The sequence below is a fragment of the Lampris incognitus genome, chromosome 5 (assembly GCF_029633865.1).
Source record: "Lampris incognitus isolate fLamInc1 chromosome 5, fLamInc1.hap2, whole genome shotgun sequence".
Taxonomy (NCBI): domain Eukaryota; kingdom Metazoa; phylum Chordata; class Actinopteri; order Lampriformes; family Lampridae; genus Lampris; species Lampris incognitus.
Window position 1 is genome coordinate 39,512,666 of NC_079215.1, and position 17,223 is coordinate 39,529,888.

General features: G+C 49.1%; 1 long non-coding RNA gene across 1 annotated transcript; it reads right to left on the reverse strand.

Moving 5' to 3' along the window:
• Nucleotides 1–7,170: 7,170 nt before the first annotated feature.
• LOC130113502 (uncharacterized) lies at nucleotides 7,171–16,088 on the reverse strand. The gene is made up of 3 exons (XR_008810301.1): nucleotides 15,936–16,088; nucleotides 7,566–7,747; nucleotides 7,171–7,306 (listed from the first exon to the last, which is right to left on the reverse strand). It is a non-coding gene; the product is annotated as an uncharacterized LOC130113502 (long non-coding RNA).
• Between the last annotated feature and the right edge of the window lie 1,135 nt (nucleotides 16,089–17,223).

The following is a 17,223-nucleotide window of genomic DNA, read 5'->3' on the forward strand; positions in this document are numbered from 1 at the left end:
ACAGGTTGATCGGTCCTGGGTGTGTGACCTGTGGTTAGCTGTTCACCCTGGCAGCCCAGACGGCGTCTCTCCTTTTGAGCCAGATCCAGTGGCTAGTCCTCTCAGCAGTGTTGGCTAGCTCTTTGATCACTCTCCTGTGGGCCTGCCCCCTGACTCCTAGTTCCCTCAGGAGTTTTGCTGTGGAGCTGGCAACAAAGCCCCTACAACCCACCTCCACAGGGCGCACCTTCACCTTCCAGCCTCTGTCCTCTGCTTCGGCTGCTAGGTTGGCGTACCGCAGCTTCTTACGCTCATACGCTTCATCGACTGCATCCTCCCAGGGGACTGTGAGCTCAATGATGTAAGCGAGCTGGTAAGCGTTGGACCAGAGGACGAGGTCTGGTCGCAAGGTGGTTGTTGCGATCTCTGTCGGGAAGATGAGCTTCTGGCCTAAGTCCACTCGCATTTCCCAATCCCTGGCTGAGTTTAGTGAGCCTAAGTTGGGAAGTGAAGGGTTGGCCTTCAGTTTATCCCCCTCTCGAATGAAAGCTGGGAAACGCCGGGGCCCTTCCTGGTTGTTGAAGGGTTGGGCATTGATGGAAACCCTCTTGCAATCGAGTTCAGCTGCCAAGCACCTGAGCACCTGATTGTGTCGCCAGGTGTATCTGCCTTGGGTAAGGCTGGTCTTGCAGCCAACCAAGATGTGCTTGAGGGTTGCTGGGGCTGTACACAGGGAGCAAGATGGATTCTCTCCAAACCAGAGATTTAGATTTATGGGAGAGGGCAGGACATCATATGTGGCCTTGATGATGAAACTCAGCCTGTTTGATTCCATGCTCCAGAGCTCACTCCATGTGAGTTTCCTCTTTTCAACACCCTCCCACCTCATCCAGCGACCCTGTTTGGCTTGTGCTACGGCTTTAGCACATCTGGCTGCTTCTTCCTGTCGGCGGACCTCCTCAACCACCATAGTTCGCCGTTCGGTAGTAGTCGCCTTTTGCCAGGTAGGTGTTTTTATTCCCAGGCCAAGGCCGCCTCTGCCTTGTTGAACATGGCCTACTACGTCTCGGTGGCGGAGGGCAGATTTCGCCTCCAGTACAGCTGCAGCCGGGGTCCATTTCTTCCCTGTTGCTAGGGTTGGGGCAACTCCTCTCACTATTGGGTCTCGGGATTCTGTGAGGGACATGTCCAGCCTCACTTTGGCACATTTGAATTCCTCAACCAGGCTGGAAATTGGCAGTGCGAGGGCTCCATTGCCGTAGAGTCCAACACTGCTGAGGCACCTTGGCAGTCCAAGCCACTTCCTCACCTGCGAGACTTCGTACATAGTTATTGGCCACATGAGTCGGGGTAGCAGCCCAAACTGAAAGCACCAAAGCTTCAGCTTCCCGGGCAGTGCCGTGTTGTTGATTTGCCTGAGGCCACTGATTGTATCCTGGTGAAGTTGCTCCAGTTGCTGGGTGTCTTTGAGGTCTGCATTGTACCACCGTCCGAGGCTCTTGATGGGCTTCTCCCGGACCGTGGGGATTGGTTGATCACTAATGCAGAACCGTTCATCTACTAGTTGGCCTTTGACAATGGAGATGCTGCGAGATTTGCTTGGTTTAAACTCCATTCGTGCCCACTTGATGTTCTCCTGGAGTTTCTGCAGCAGGCGCCTGGTGCATGGTTTTGTTGTTGCTATGGTGGTCAAGTCATCCATGTACGCCCGGATTGGTGGAAGACGCAGGCCATTCCTGGACCTTTCGCCTCCCACCACCCATCGAGATGCACGGATGACGAGCTCCATTGCCATGATGAATGCCAGGGGGGAAATAGTGCAGCCCGCCATAATGCCTATTTCCAGATGTTGCCAAGTGGTGGTGGTGTTCTGTGTTGTGACACAGAACTGGAGATCCTGAAAATAGGTCTTGACCAACTCTGTGATATTTTTGGGGACATGGAAAAAATCAAACGCCGTCCACAGGATCTTGAGGAACTGATCCAAAAGCGTTGGCAAGGTCTAAGAAAACCACGTGCAGGTCTCTCCGTTCTTTCTTGGCAGCTTGTATCTGGTGCCAGATGATATTAGCATGCTCCAGACATCCTGAGAAGCCATGGATCCCGGCTTTCTGCACTGATGTATCAACAAAGTTGTTTCTTTGCAGGAATGTGGAGAGCCTTTGGGCAATCACACTAAAAAATATCTTTCCCTCTACATTAAGAAGGCTGATCTGGCGAAACTGGCTGATGCAGGAAGAGTTCTTTTCCTTGGGGATCAGAATGCCTCCTGCTCTTCGCCATGCCCTGGGTTGACTCTTTTCTGCCATGCCACTTTCATCAGCTTCCAGAGGTATTTCGGGACTCCAGGAGTGTTCTTATAGAGTCTATACTGGATACCATTGGGCCCAGGAGCTGACATCGATCTTGCCTGCTTTACCGTCCTCTCCACCTCGCTCCATGTGGGGGGTCTTGTGTCCATATGGTGGTCAGGTGGGTGAATTGGTGGCATGTCATCCGGGATGGTGACTGGCTCATGTCTCCGGACATCAGAGTAGGTCTTCTTTAGGTGCTCTTCCAGATCTCGTATGGGGACTCTAAGGCTCCCATTTTTCTTGCTGTCAAAAAGGCTCTTGACAAAGCTGTAAGGGTTGCTGTAGAAACGAGTCCTAGCCCGTTCTTTCCTCTTATGCTGTCGTCTGAGGTGTTCTGCTCTTCGCAGCTTTGTCAAATGCTGCTTTATTTCAGCTTGCAGTGCGTCAAGCCCAACCCTCTCTCCCTCTGTGGCCTTCCTCCACTGCTTCCTCAGTTGTCTTCTCTCCTTCACCAACCTGTCAATTTCCCGCTGTCTCCTGGATTTGAGCTGAGTTGAAGGGTCTTTCTGCCTACTGGGTATCTTCTCCTTCACTCCAAATCTCTCTACGCCATAGCTGTAAATGATGGCTCCCATGTTCTCCAGTTTTCTTTCAACTGTTCCCTTTTGACCCTCTAGTAAGAGGACAAGGTCAGAGTTGATGGTCTCCCACTCGATCTTCTGGCTGGACTTGGGCCACAGGATTTGAGGTTTTCTTCCTTCCATCTTCCTCTCTGCTGCTGGCTGTGGCTGGCCGGGCTCCAGACCGGAGTCCACTGGAGGGTCTATGCAACATTGAGCTTCGTCTGGGGTGCTGATACCCTGAGGACTGTGGGGGTTCTCCTGCCTCCGGGCTTCACTCGACTGATTTGGCCTACTTCTTAAGAAGTATTGGTCAATGCGAGGCCCCTTACCGAGCTCACTAAGGCACTTCTTTTTGCCTTGATGGATCTTAAGACCCTTCACTGATGTAACCTTTGACCAGCCACAGATGCAGCTGTGCAGCTTTTGTCCTGCCAGTGCTGATGATCCATCGGTTGCAGTGCTGGTCATCCGACTCGTTGTCAAATCCTTTCCTTGTTCCGTTACCGTGTGATCCACCTGTGAGTCATCTTGCGCCCCCGCTCTCGCAGACTCTGGGGGTATTCTTCTCCTTAAAGTTTTCGTAGCAATATTGGGTGGATCCAGGAACGCTAACTAGCGTTGGATCCTGCTAGTATGAGTCGCTAGCCCATACCGGCCCCGTTGGGGTCTATTCCCTCCTGTCAGCAGTCTTTCCAGGCCGTCATCTGGTCTTTCCTTGATTGTCAGCTGCCCTTTCGCAGCGGTCACTGGTTTACTCCAGATATTCACGATTCAAAAAAAGGATTGGTTGTTAAAATCCCTAGTGTTTGCACTGCAACAGATTCAGTGGAGATCAAACTGGAGATGTCTGCCAAGGTGACATTGCCACCACCAGGACACATCATCAGTTGTGTACCTCAGCATCACAGGGTGTTTCGGCCTTTTATCACAAGACACCCTCCGCTGAGGCAGGCCCACCACAGGTTGATCGGTCCTGGGTGTGTGACCTGTGGTTAGCTGTTCACCCTGGCAGCCCAGACGGCGTCTCTCCTTTTGAGCCAGATCCAGTGGCTAGTCCTCTCAGCAGTGTTGGCTAGCTCTTTGATCACTCTCCTGTGGGCCTGCCCCCTGACTCCTAGTTCCCTCAGGAGTTTTGCTGTGGAGCTGGCAACAAAGCCCCTACAACCCACCTCCACAGGGCGCACCTTCACCTTCCAGCCTCTGTCCTCTGCTTCGGCTGCTAGGTTGGCGTACCGCAGCTTCTTACGCTCGTACGCTTCATCGACTGCATCCTCCCAGGGGACTGTGAGCTCAATGATGTAAGCGAGCTGGTAAGCGTTGGTGTACTTACATTCAGCACTAACACAGAGAATGCCTTCTCTCTCCGTTTCGTGAATTCAGCTTGTGCGTGTGCATTAGCACCTGCGGCTAGGATTTCCGTCGCCATTAGCCTGCCCCATAGTCCTTTCGCTTTCAGCAAGTGTTCCATCTGAAATTTCCATGTTGCCCAGTTCTATGGTCCGCTCAGCTTGTCAATAAACAGCTTATCTTCCATTGTGAATTCCGCAAAACCGTTTATCTCACACACAACTCTGTGTAAAACAGCCTTTTAGCGACGCTTTGGGCCCATAACTTATTGCTCTTTCACATGTTTATTCAGAAAGTCAAACCAGAACTACAAGCAGACACTAGAGGACAGTAAAGCGCATTAGCGACACCCATTGTCAAATTACTCTATTTCAACACTTGCCATTTTTGTTCTAGTGAATCTTATATTAGGTTTCCAGCAGGTTTTATGGTCAAGTATCACACCCAGATATTTATTTTCATATACTCTTTCAGTGTTTTTTTTTAAAATTTATTTCTGATTTTTCCCCTTTAGTGGCCAATCGCTCCCTATTCTAATTCAAACACCCACCATGGTACTGCATGCGTTCGCCAACTGCATCTCTCCTGCCGGCAGTTTCGAAGGAGACGCTTCCCCACACACGCCCCCCTCCCGAAGACAGCGTTGCCAATGATTGCTGCTTCATCGAGTCCGGCCATAGTCGGATCTAACGAGACCGGGACGCGAACCCCAGTCCCCAGTGGGCAACTGCATCGACAGAAAGCCGATGCTTAGACCGCTACACCACCGCGGACCCCCTCTTTCAGTGATAATATTGTTGATCATTGCTTTTACTTGTGCGTCTGTTTTACGATTTCCAAATAACAAACTTAGTTTTGTTCAGATTTAATGATAATTTGTTTCTGCTAAACCACATTTTTCACTTTTTAATTTCAGCTGTGATCAACCCCAAAAGCTCCTGTAAATTCTGGCCGGAACAAAAAATGGTTGTGTCACCCGCAAATAAAATGAATTTCAATAGACTTGATCCATATGTATGTCATTGATATTAGGAACAAATAATTTAGGGCCCAATACTGACCCCTGTGGGACTCCACAATTAATATCCATGCATGTTGATTTGTAGTCTGTTTTGTTAACTTGATGATGGCACATTGAAAAGTTTTTTGTTCTCTTCCACTGTCTAATACCATTGTGTACTATATCATTATAATGGCATTACCTTTGCAATAACAAAAAAGGCAGATAACCAGTAGACAGATGTCAACAGTGAGCATCACCTTCAGCAGCATTGGCCCATCTTGAGCTATCTATTGAGCCCACACACAGCCATTATAGGTGGGATAGCAAGGAAAGTGCAAACAATCAATGTGCACTGATACGCCTACCTGAACTCCCTCATTTGGGTCTACACTCAGTCCCGCTCACTACACTCTGCCAAAGAAAGGCACCTGGCACTTCCGCCACAATGAGGCCCTAAGTCACTAGCCAGACTCTTCTCTTCTGTAGTTCCCCAGTGAGGAACGAGTTACTAAACTCCATTCAATCTGCTGAGTCCCTCGCCATCTTTAAGAAGCTAAAGACCCGGCTCTTTCATGAACATCTCCACACCTGATGGTATTAATATGGAAAAAAATCTATGCCTGTTGACACCTATGTTCTATCAGACTTGAACCTAATTTTTTTTGGCACTTACTTACGTTGTCGTCTCCTGACTAGATCCTTGCTTGTATTGTATTAACGCTCAGATGTACATTGCTTTGGATAAAGGTGTCTGCTAAATGAAAAGATAACATTGTATATGATCTTTGTGTGTATGACCTCCCTCCTTTTCTTTCTTTCCTCTTCCATCTCTCTCACACACACACACACACACACACACACACACACACACACACACACACACACACACACACACACACACACACACACACACACACACACACTGATAACACCACAAAAGATAGAATGTGATGAAAAAGCCTGTAAAGGCCAGGGCCCCAGGCGCCAGACTAATTAGTGTACTACATTGATTCCGAGTATTTCAGCTGTACTATCTTAGGACAAGGCCCAGCTCCCACTCTGGGGGCCAGTGGACCACACATGGCCCCACTACCAAAAAAGAAGGGTAAACTAATCCTAACAGAAATTAAGACATGAAAACGGGACTAATGGATCCACCTAACCCAAGTTTAAAAGGTAAGAAAAAAAAGAGAAAAAAAGAAGAAGCACAAATCAAGTCAGTCATTTGTAAGTTATTAGTATTAGTCTCATTTGCTGGCCACAACTTGTTGACCACCATATTCTGAAACATAATGCATGGAAAAGCATCAACCCCTAGGTGGCACCATCTGATTAGTTTCGAAAATACAGGCCCGCCGCAATCCCTGGCAGCTGTTGTATTCTCCCACAATCAGTAATAGTTTCCTTACCTGCTTTCAAGACAAAATAAGTAATTGTGTTGTGTACATTTAAAGAAGCATCTTAATTGACAAATAGTTATTAAGATGTTACTCCGACAAGCATCCATCAAGAAAAAATGCTTCTTTTTATTTCAGGATTCATTTTGGTAACATATTTTTATTTGAGTATTATCAGACACAGATGAGCAGGGCTGAATCAGTTCAGCCAGGGATGGAGCAGCAGCCCCTCCAAGGTGGGTCGTTCTAGGGGACACTTGGACAGACACTTCTGCAGCAAATCCTGAAAATCTGGAGAGAAAGACAAGGATCAAACAACCCTATACAGTGTGTGTGTGTGTGTGTGTGTGAGTGTGAGAGAGAGAGAGAGAGAGAGAGAGAGAGAGAGAGAGAGAGAGAGAGAGAGAGAGAGAGAGAGAGAGAGAGAGAGAGAGAGAGAGATCGATCCTGTTTGCATGCATCTAAGTTTGCACATGTTCATCTTACATGGGGACAGCTTGTCACTGATGTTAGGTTCGTCAGAAACGATTTCCCTACTGCTGCCGAATGGGTGCACTCCACGGAGAATATCATACAGCAACACACCCAACTGCCACACAGTGCATGGACCTGCTCTGTAGCAACCAAACATGAACCATTCTGGTGGAGTGTATAGGGTGGTGCCTAAAATACATAGAGAGAGAGAGAGAGAGAGAGAGAGAGAGAGAGAGAGAGAGAGAGAGAGAGAGAGAGAGAGAGAGAGAGAGAGAGAGAGAGGGAGAGAGAGAGAGAGAAATGGTAATGATGAAAGAGGGCCAAAGTGGGCAGTTCACGCATTGTGTAACTTTAACAGTAAGTACTTCATACTTGGACATTGTCCAGCAGAGAAGGATAAAGACATGGGCAAACATGAAACACAACAAATTGAACTCAGGAAGTGTACCAGAGCAATTTGTGTAAGGTCCTTTTTTCAGGAGGCAGCCGCAAACGAAGTCGATGAGCCTGAGACGTCGGGTGTCTGTGCCAGTTTCCACCAGGATGTTCTCCAATTTTTGGTCCCGATGGAGAACTAACTCCTAAGGAGTCGACATCTATCATCATACTCACTAATTGCTTCATTAAGGGCTGAGAAACACAGAGAGAGGGAAAGAGAGATAGAAATAAGAAAAGAATGAAAGAGAAGGAAATGATATCACTGTCTGGCTTAATCTGTTGGAGCACACCCCACAAACATACACACACAAACATTCACACACACAAGCACATTGTGCTGTTGCATAAATGCTCTATGTTCATGATTCATAATTGATTCTGTAGAGGAGCTCAAGCAGGAGTCGTGACAACTTTCTCTTTCGGCTACACACCGTGCACCATTTATTCCTTCACCATTACAACAACAACACAAAAACCCGCGCAGCGGAAGTGTATCACAGTAAACCCGAACCGAGAAAACAGCAGCTGTAAACCAACGTTCCTACTAGCTCAATAAGGGGAATTATGTATCCCTATAACGACTACACACGTCCCCCCAGAATTCGCCTTAATACGAAAAGTCAGTGTGGCGAGGGGGGCGGATCTCTCTGCCCCAACGGCTCCGCTGAACAGGAGCTGGGGGCTGGTTAACCGCAGGCAAAGCAGCAGAGTCCTCACAGCTGGACCGGGAAAAGGGAGGGGGGCAGGGCCGGGGGGCGCCCCCGCCATGGGGGCAGGGCCAGACCAACAGGGCGGTCTAAGTCCAGGTGAGCAGGCTTGAGGCGGTCCACAGAAACCCGCTCCAGCCTGCTGCCAACCTCCACCACAAAGTGCTTATCTCCAGTGTCCCATACCCGAAATGGGCCGTCGTAGGGTGGCTGCAGGGGACCACGGTGCACGTCGTGACGGATGAAAACATACTCCGCCGACCGCAGCTCCGTGGGGACATAGGACTGAGAGCCGCCATGCTGAGAAGTGGGGACCGGTGCAAAAGCCCTGGCTTCCTCCTGCAGTGCAGTCCTTTGGCAGCTGGCGGACCAGGGAGCTGTGGCGGTGGGAAGGAAATCCCCCGGGACCCGAGGTGGCTGTCCGTAGACCAGTTCGGATGAGGACTGGAGGTCCTCCTTGGGGGCCGTCCTGAGCCCAAGCATGACCCAAGGCAGTTTGTCGACCCAGCGGTCATCCTTGAGGGTAGCCCGCAATGCGGCCTTCATCGAGCAATGGAACCTCTCGACCAATCCATTAGCTTGAAGGTGATACGCTGTGGTGCAATGCAGCCTCACCCCTAAACCCACGGCGATCTCCTCCCAGAGCGCTGACGTGAATTGCGGCCCTCTGTCCGAGGAGAGGTCAGATGGGGTGCCAAAGCGGGCAACCTAGGTTCCGATGAACGCTCGGGCAACCTCAGGCGCTGTCGTGGACGAAAGCGGGATGGCCTCTGGCCATCACATGGTCCTGTCGACCATGGTGAGCAGGTATGTGAAACTACGGGAGGGGGCCTACCAGGTCCACATTCACGTGGTCGAACCTCCTCTCAGGTACCGTGAAAGGTATCAGGGGCGCTTTGACGTGCCGGAGCACTGTGGAGCGTTGGCACTCCACACAGGTGTCAGCCCAGTCCCTCACATCCTTTTTGAGTCAATGCCAGACAAACTTTGCCGCCACCAACCTCTGTGAAGGCTTTCTGCTAGGGTGAGACAGCCCATGGACTGCGTCGAAGACCCACCGCCTCCAAGCAGTCGGAATGACGGGTCGGGGCTGACCCGTAGAGACGTCGCACAGGAGCGTAGCGCCGGCGTCGTCGAGAACCACAGCCTCCAACTGCAGCCCTGTGACGGCGGTCCTGCATGCCTGCTCTCCTGGGTCGGCAGCCTGGTCAGCCGCCATCTGGCTGTAGTCGAGTCCCAAATGGGCGGCCCCAGCAATGGCCCGGAAGAAACAGTCGGCGACCGGGTTGGACTTCCCAGCGACATGCCTCACGTCGGTGGTAAACTCTGAGATGTAGGCCAACTGTCGCTGCTGGCGGGCTGACCACGGCTCTGCCACCTTGGCCATCGCGAACACCAACGGTTTGTGATCGACGAAAGCCGTGAACGGACGGCCCTCCAGTAGGAAACGAAAGTGCCTAACAGCGAGGAAAAGGCCAAGCAGCTCATGATCAAAGGTGCTGTATTTGCGCTCTCTCAGGTTCAACTGCCAGCTGAAGAAGGCAAGCAGCTGCCACGCGCTGCTCACCCACTGCTCGTAAACCGTGCCGACAGCATAGTTCAAAGTATCCGTCGTGATGGCGATGGGCGCTCCAGACACAGGGTGTGCCAGCATCGCCGCGTCAGCCAGGGCGGCCTTCACATCCTTAAAAGCCTTGTCCCTCTCTGCAGACCAGTCCACGGCGTGTTTGGGGGCTGAGGAGTCAGCAGCCCGGGTGATGAACCGGTGGTAGAAGGACATCATGCCAATGAACTCCCGGGGGGACTGGGCCATGTGTGGGCGTGGAAAGTCTGCGACGGCCTCCACCTTAGATGGAAGGGGGGCCGCCCCGTCCTTGGTGACCCGGTGGCCCAGGAAGTCGATGGTGCTCAGACCAAACCGGCATTTGGCCGGGTTAACTATCAACCCATGCAGGTTGAGCCTCTCGAAAAGGGCTCTGAGGTGGGACAAGTGCTCGGACACGGAGGCGCTAGCGACCAGGATGTCATCCAGGTACACAAAGAGGAAAGGCAGGTCCCGCAACACTGAGTCCATGAGGCGTTGGAAGGACTGCGCGGTGTTCTTGAGCCCAAACGGCATGCGCAGGAACTCGAACAGTCCGAACGGAGTTGTCACAGCCGTTTTGGGGACATCAGCGGGATGGACGGGCACCTGATGGTATCCACGGACGAGGTCCACCTTGGAACAGATCACTTTCCCAGCCAGGTGGGCGGAGAAATCTTGGATGTGAGGGACCAGGTAGCGGTCCGGTGTTGTTGCGTCATTGAGCCGACAGTAGTCACCACATGGACGCCACCCACCGCCAGGCTTAGGCACTATGTGGAGAGGTGAAGCCCACGGGCTGCTGGAGCGATGGATGATGCCAAGGCGCTCCATGTTCTCAAACTCTGTCTTGACGACAGAGAGCTTGGTTGGGTCGAGGCGGTGATGATGTGGTGCTCAACCCCATGTTTGGTCGTAGATGACGAGAATGTGGGCTGAGTGAGGTCAGGGAACTCGGAGAGAAGATGGAGAAACACGTCCTCGTTGGAGAGCATGCTGGACAGCCTGACGGAGCCTGTATCCCTGAGTGCACACGCGTGTGAAGCGAAGGTGACGGCGTCAATCAGGCGTCAATTCCTGATGTCCACCAGCAGCCCATGAGCACAAAGGAAATCTGCACCGAGGAGGGGAAATGCCACGTTGGCGGTGACAAAATCCCAGCTGAACCACTGTCCGTTAAAACACATGTCAATGTGCCTCGTGCCGTACGTACGGATAGAGCTGCCGTTAGCAGCTTCCATGGGAGGGCCGTGAGCGCCCGACAGGGCGTCCACACTCGATGCAGGTATGACACTCCTCTGCGCCCCAGTGTCGCATAGGAAACGCCGCCCCGAGATGGAGTCTTGCAGGAAAAATAGCCTGTTGTCCTCCACGCCGACGCCCATGGCCACTAGTGAGCACCGGCCTTGGCGTTTCCCGACGAGCTGAAATTGCACAGGGAGTTGCACTTTTTCGCCTTGGCCCCGAACTTTGCATGGTAAAAGCACAGGCCGGGCTCCTGTTGCCGACTGGGGGTTGCCGCGGCGACCACCATGGAGTCACCAGGTGGTGGCGTGTGGGGGTGGGCAGGGGTGAGCGCGGATGCGCAGTGCTGCTGTTGGCTGGCCAGGAAGAACTTGTCAGCTTCTTCAGCTAGCTTGCGGCAATCGGTAATGCTGGTGTTAGCCAAAGCGGCCCGCACCTGAGCAGGCAGTTGTCGCAGAAACAGTTGGACAAAGAAATCAGGTGTGTGTGCCAGTCCCAGCAGATTCAGCATTTTGTTCATGAGCTCGGATGGCTTGCTGTCGCCCAAGCCTTGCAGAGAAAAGAGACGGTGGTCCCTCTCGGCGTCGGAAAGTTCAAAAATCTTCAAGAGGTGATCTTTGAGCCCCTTGTATTTGTCTGCCGCCGGAGGATTTGTAAGGAGACTCACCACTCTAGTTGCAGTCGAACACCCGAGCGCCGATACCACATAGTAGTATTTAGTAACATCGTCTGTTATTTTGCGGATAGCAAACTGCGCTTCCGCCTGGGCGAACCATGTCGTTGCCGATGACTCCCAGAACTCTGGCAATTTGAGAGAAACCGCGCTGATTTCGTCAACCATGTTCATCTAAAAGATTGTCTCTGATAACTACCAAGAGACAAACGTCGGGGTCACCAGTGTAGAGGAGCTCAAGCAGGAGTCGTGACAACTTTCTCTTTTGGCTACACAACGTGCACCATTTATTCCTTCACCATTACAACAACAACACAAAAACCCACGCAGCGGAAGTGTATTACAGTAAACCCGAACCGAGAAAACAGCAGCTGTAAACCAATGTTCCTACTAGCTCAATAAGGGGAATTATGTATCCCTATAACCACTACAATTCCATAATTTCATACAATAACTTATTTGACGTAAGGTTAAAACTTAAATCTGATGTGATTTGGTGGACAGTAAATTCATTTGTTACAGTTAAAATACAATAAGGCACACTCTCAGGCATATAAAGGGCAGCCTGACACAACGCTTGGGTCCTAACATCTACGATGAGAGAAATGCATTTCCTGTCATTGCTGGTGAACCATGTGGAGACTATTTCGCAGAATAAAAGGTTTTCAAGTGCTGCATATATTATATTAAAAGTAAATTATTGACGTCTGAAGCCAAAGTAGACAGTCAAAAGAAACTTTTGAAAGACTCCCAAGGACGTAAGTAGCTGGGCGGATAAGTGACTGAGGTGTGCACATCTGGATAAAAGCATGAAAATGGGTACATGGGGGTTTGAGAGTATGCTGATTTCAAAATTAGTGGGAACCACGATGTCACTCCAACGGTTCCCGCCCAAAATAAAAAATTCAAAATGGCCACCATAAAACACGTTTTTGCCAACAAATCAGCCATAAATACTGTGATTGTTATGATTAAAAAGACTATACCTAGAGTTTTTGGGTTAACAAATGCAATAAAAAACATGTTGAATCAGTTAAGGTACATCTTCATGCCAAAAAAATTAAAATAATCAAATCCTGGCCAAATACCAGTGTCAATCCTGGCCAAATACCAGTGATCACTGTAGATCAGCCTTTATATGCTTTAGCAAAGAGAATTCAGTGGAAATGGCCAGACGAGTATGGGGAAAAACAATACGTTTTACTGATGAGGGGACTCCATATCGAGATGGCCATGTTAATTGTCATTGGTGACTGGCTCAGTAGGAGTGGTTGGACCTACGTGATGGCCTCAGCCAATGTCACAACTGAGGGGCGTGCAGAGGATGTCCAGAGAGGTTCACATACATCCAGAGGTCAGTGGGCACATCAAGTATCAGCCGCAGCCGTGCACATTCTTATCCATAGGGCATATGCTGAGTATCAAGACAACACACCAGATGATGAACGTCTACCCTTTGATGACTGGTGTAAGCTGATGGCTTCAGCATCCTCAATTCGATTACTGGTGCAGAGTTTGGCAGTTGGAACTCCTGTACTTGCAGTTCCTCAGATCACAGCGTGAACAGATATACCTTGACTATGTGGAGTCACTCTTAGAGATAAATCCCATGGTCCATGGATGTTCTTTTTTTTGCATTAGGATGTACTTTAACAGATTTGAGATATGTTTTATTGCATTTGTTGACCCCAAAAACCTGGGTATATGCTTTTTAATCATAGCAATCACAGTATTTATGGCTGATTTATTGGCAAAAAAACATGTTTCATGGCAGCCACCTTGAATTTTTAATTTTCGGCGGGAACCGTTGGCGTGACGTCGTGGTTCCCACTATTTTTGAAATCAGCATACTCTAAAACCCCCATGTACCCATTTTCATGTTTTTTTTAGAATTTATTTCTGATTTTCTCCCAATTTAGTGGCCAATCGATCCCTATTTTAATTCAAACACCCACCCTCATAGTGCATGCGTTCGCCAACTGCATCTCTCCGGCCAGCAGTCTCGAAGGAGACCGCCTCCCCACTTTCGCGACAAGGCGACTCCAGGCCAAATCATTGTTTTTTCAGACACACACAGAGACGCATTCACGTGACGAACACAAGCCGACTACGCCCCCCTCCCGAAGACAGCGTTGCCAATGATTGCTGCTTCATCGAGTCCGGCCATAGTCAGATCTGACGAGACCGGGACGCGAACCCCAGTCCCCAGTGGGCAACTGCATCGACAGAAAGCCGATGCTTAGACCGCTACACCACCGTGGACTTCCCATTTTCATGCTTTTATCCAGATTTGCACGCTTTTAGTAAAAAATGTTACATATCCGCTCCGCTAAAGAACCTCTTTTCAAGACAAGCGGCAAACGAGGTATTGAATGCCTTTGTTTCATGTTCGCGCTCAGCGTCATTTTGTATTTTCATTTGTTTTCATGATATGTACTGTATAATTTATTGATGTATTTTATATATGTTCATTCACAAATATAGTTCTCACGGTGTGACTAAGGCGTGGCTGCATCAGAAAAAACAAGACGTGCCCACATGTGCTCTGCACATTAAACTACACTGCTCAAAAAAATAAAGGGAACACCTAAAAACACAATATAGACCTCGATGAATGAAATATTTCAGCTGAAAATCTTTATGTATTAGACAGAGGAATGTGTTTAGAGCAAAATAACCTAAGAATGATCAATGGAAATCAAAATCATTAGCCCATTAAGGTCTGGATTCAGAATCATACTCAAAATCAAAGTGGAAAATGAGAACATAGGCTGATCCAACTTCTGTGGAAATTCTTCAAGACGATTCAAAATGAGGCTCAGTAGTGTGTGTGGCCTCCACGTGCCTGTATGCCCTCCCTACAACGTCTGGGCATGCTCCTGATGAGACGACGGATGGTCTCCTGAGGGATCTCCTCCCAGACCTGGATCAGGGCATCGGTCAACTCCTGGACAGTCTGTGGTGTGACATCGCGTTGGCGGATGGTACGAGACATGATGTCCCAGAGGTGCTCGATTGGATTCAGGTCTGGGGAACGTGCAGGCCAGTCCATAGCATCAATGCCCTCGACATACAGGAACTGCTGACACACTCTGGCCACATGAGGACGAGCATTGTCATGCATGAGCAGGAACCCAGGGCCCACTGCACCAGCATATGGTCTGACAATGGGTCTGAGGATCTCATCCCGGTACCTAATGGCAGTCATGGTACCTCTGGCTAGCACGTAGAGGTCTGTGCGGCCCTCCAAGGATATGCCTCCCCAGACCATCACTGACCCACCACCAAACCGGTCATGCTGGAGGATGTTGCAGGCAGCAGAATGTTCTCCACAGCGTCTCCAGACTCTCTCACGTCTGTCACATGTGTTCAGTGTGAACCTGCTCTCATCTGTGAAGAGCACAGGGCGCCAATGGCGAATCTGCCAACCAAGATGTTCTGTGGCAAAGGTCAATCGGGCTGCACGGTGTTGGGCTGTGAGCACAGGCCCCAATTGTGGACGTCGGGCCCTCATACCATCCTCATGCATTCTGTTTCTCACTGTTTGAGCAGAAACCTGCACATTAGTGGCCTGTTGAAGGTCGTTTTGTAGGGCTCCGGCAGTGCTCCTCCTGTTCCTCCTTGCACAAAGGACCAGATAGCGGTCCTGCTGCGGGGTTGTTGTCCTCCTGCGGCCCCCTCCACGTCTCCTGGTACCTCCTCCATGCTCTGGAGACTGTGCTGGGAGACACATCAAATCTTCTTGCCACAGCACGCATTGATGTGCCATCCTGGATGAGCTGCACTACCTGAGCAACTTCTGTAGGTTGCAGATACCACCTCATGCCACCTCTAGTGGTGAGGGCACTAGCAAAATGAAAAACTAACCAAAGATCGGCCAGAAAAGATGAGGACAGGCAAATGGTCTGTGGCCACCACCTGCAAATCCATTCCTTTTATAGGGGTTGTCTTGCAAATTGTCTAATTTCCACCAGGTGGAAATTAGACAATTTACCAACAGGTGAAATTGATTCACAAATCAGTGTTGCTTCCTAACTGGACAGGTTGATATCTCAAAAGTGTGATTGACTTGGAGCTACATTGCATTGCTTATGTGTTCCCTTTATTTTTTTGAGCAGTGTAGTAAAACATTCATATGATGCTCTATGTATCTAATAGTGTATAGCATCATACCTGATATTTCAAGCTCCTGGAAGAAATCTTGCAGACAGTTGGTGATCTTACTCTCAGTTCTCTCCCTAGATGTCCCCTTTTCACTGAAATGTGGTTGGCAGTTCATCATCATGAAAACTATCAGGCTATAAAGAAGGAGTGAATGCAGATTTGGTAAAGTGTTCAAAGCTAGTCTTTGCCACACTAGCTTTGTGTAGTCAAAAAGGCACGAACTGAGGTAGCCTCTTGGATGAGAGGCAAAACGTCTTCATGGATATATACCAAGTCCAGTTGCACTTGATTCAACTCCTTTGGATAACAATGTGGATTGTGCAAATGATGGGTGCACAACTTATACAAGTGGTTCTGCATGAGTCTGTATTTGAACTTATGCAAAGCTCATTTTAAAAAACATACCTTTCTGGTGCGCATACCGGAATTTGAGCAGGTGTACATGGACTGCTGTCATTTGCTGAAGGCACTGTACATTCAAAGCTGCTCATGAAACAAACTTTCAAAAATCGAACACTTCATATATGTGTACATGGACAGTATTCCATTTAAAAAAAGTTTATCATAAAGAGAGTAGATCAAAACAGATTACTCCTCTCCACACAGACTAGCATGGACTGTGATCTCATCTTCCAGAAATTCCTTGGTGCGAATTGGACAAAACACCTGAAATTTGAAGGAAAATTGCATGTTACAAGCAGTTGAAACAAAGATTATTGGTCCAAACTGAACTAAAGTGATTTTGGATTCTAGTGATGTGCTAGGTTTACCTTGCACTTGCTTGCCACAATGCATAACTCAAGAGTATTGCAGATTTACAAAACAGTAATTTTAATAAAAAAATGTATGTTTTGTCATTTCCATCATACTCGAAACAAAAACAATTTGCTCTCACCTCCTCACCACTCTCATCAGAATACAATTTGTCTTAATGTGTACTGTAAGCATCTGCAGAGGTATCACTTCATTGCACTGGTAACATGTTTTCTTTGGCATCTTTGAAAAGTGCTGTGAATCAGGAGGCAGAGATGTGTCTAATGTCTCCTGAAGTGGCACTATGTAAAAAGTGGCTTTGCCACCTGCTGACACAGCTTTCAGAGCTCTGACAGAATACCCCTCTGTTTCTGGTGGAAATACAGTAAGCTTTTGTTGACCACTGCCACCTTTATTGAGAGAAAGAGAGATGGGAGAAAAAAAAACCCAAACAAAAAAGAATCTGTATTTTGTAGAAGAGAAAAATGTCATTTTGTCATCAGTCTACCATCTCTAATGCTTACAACTAGTAATCAATGCAGTA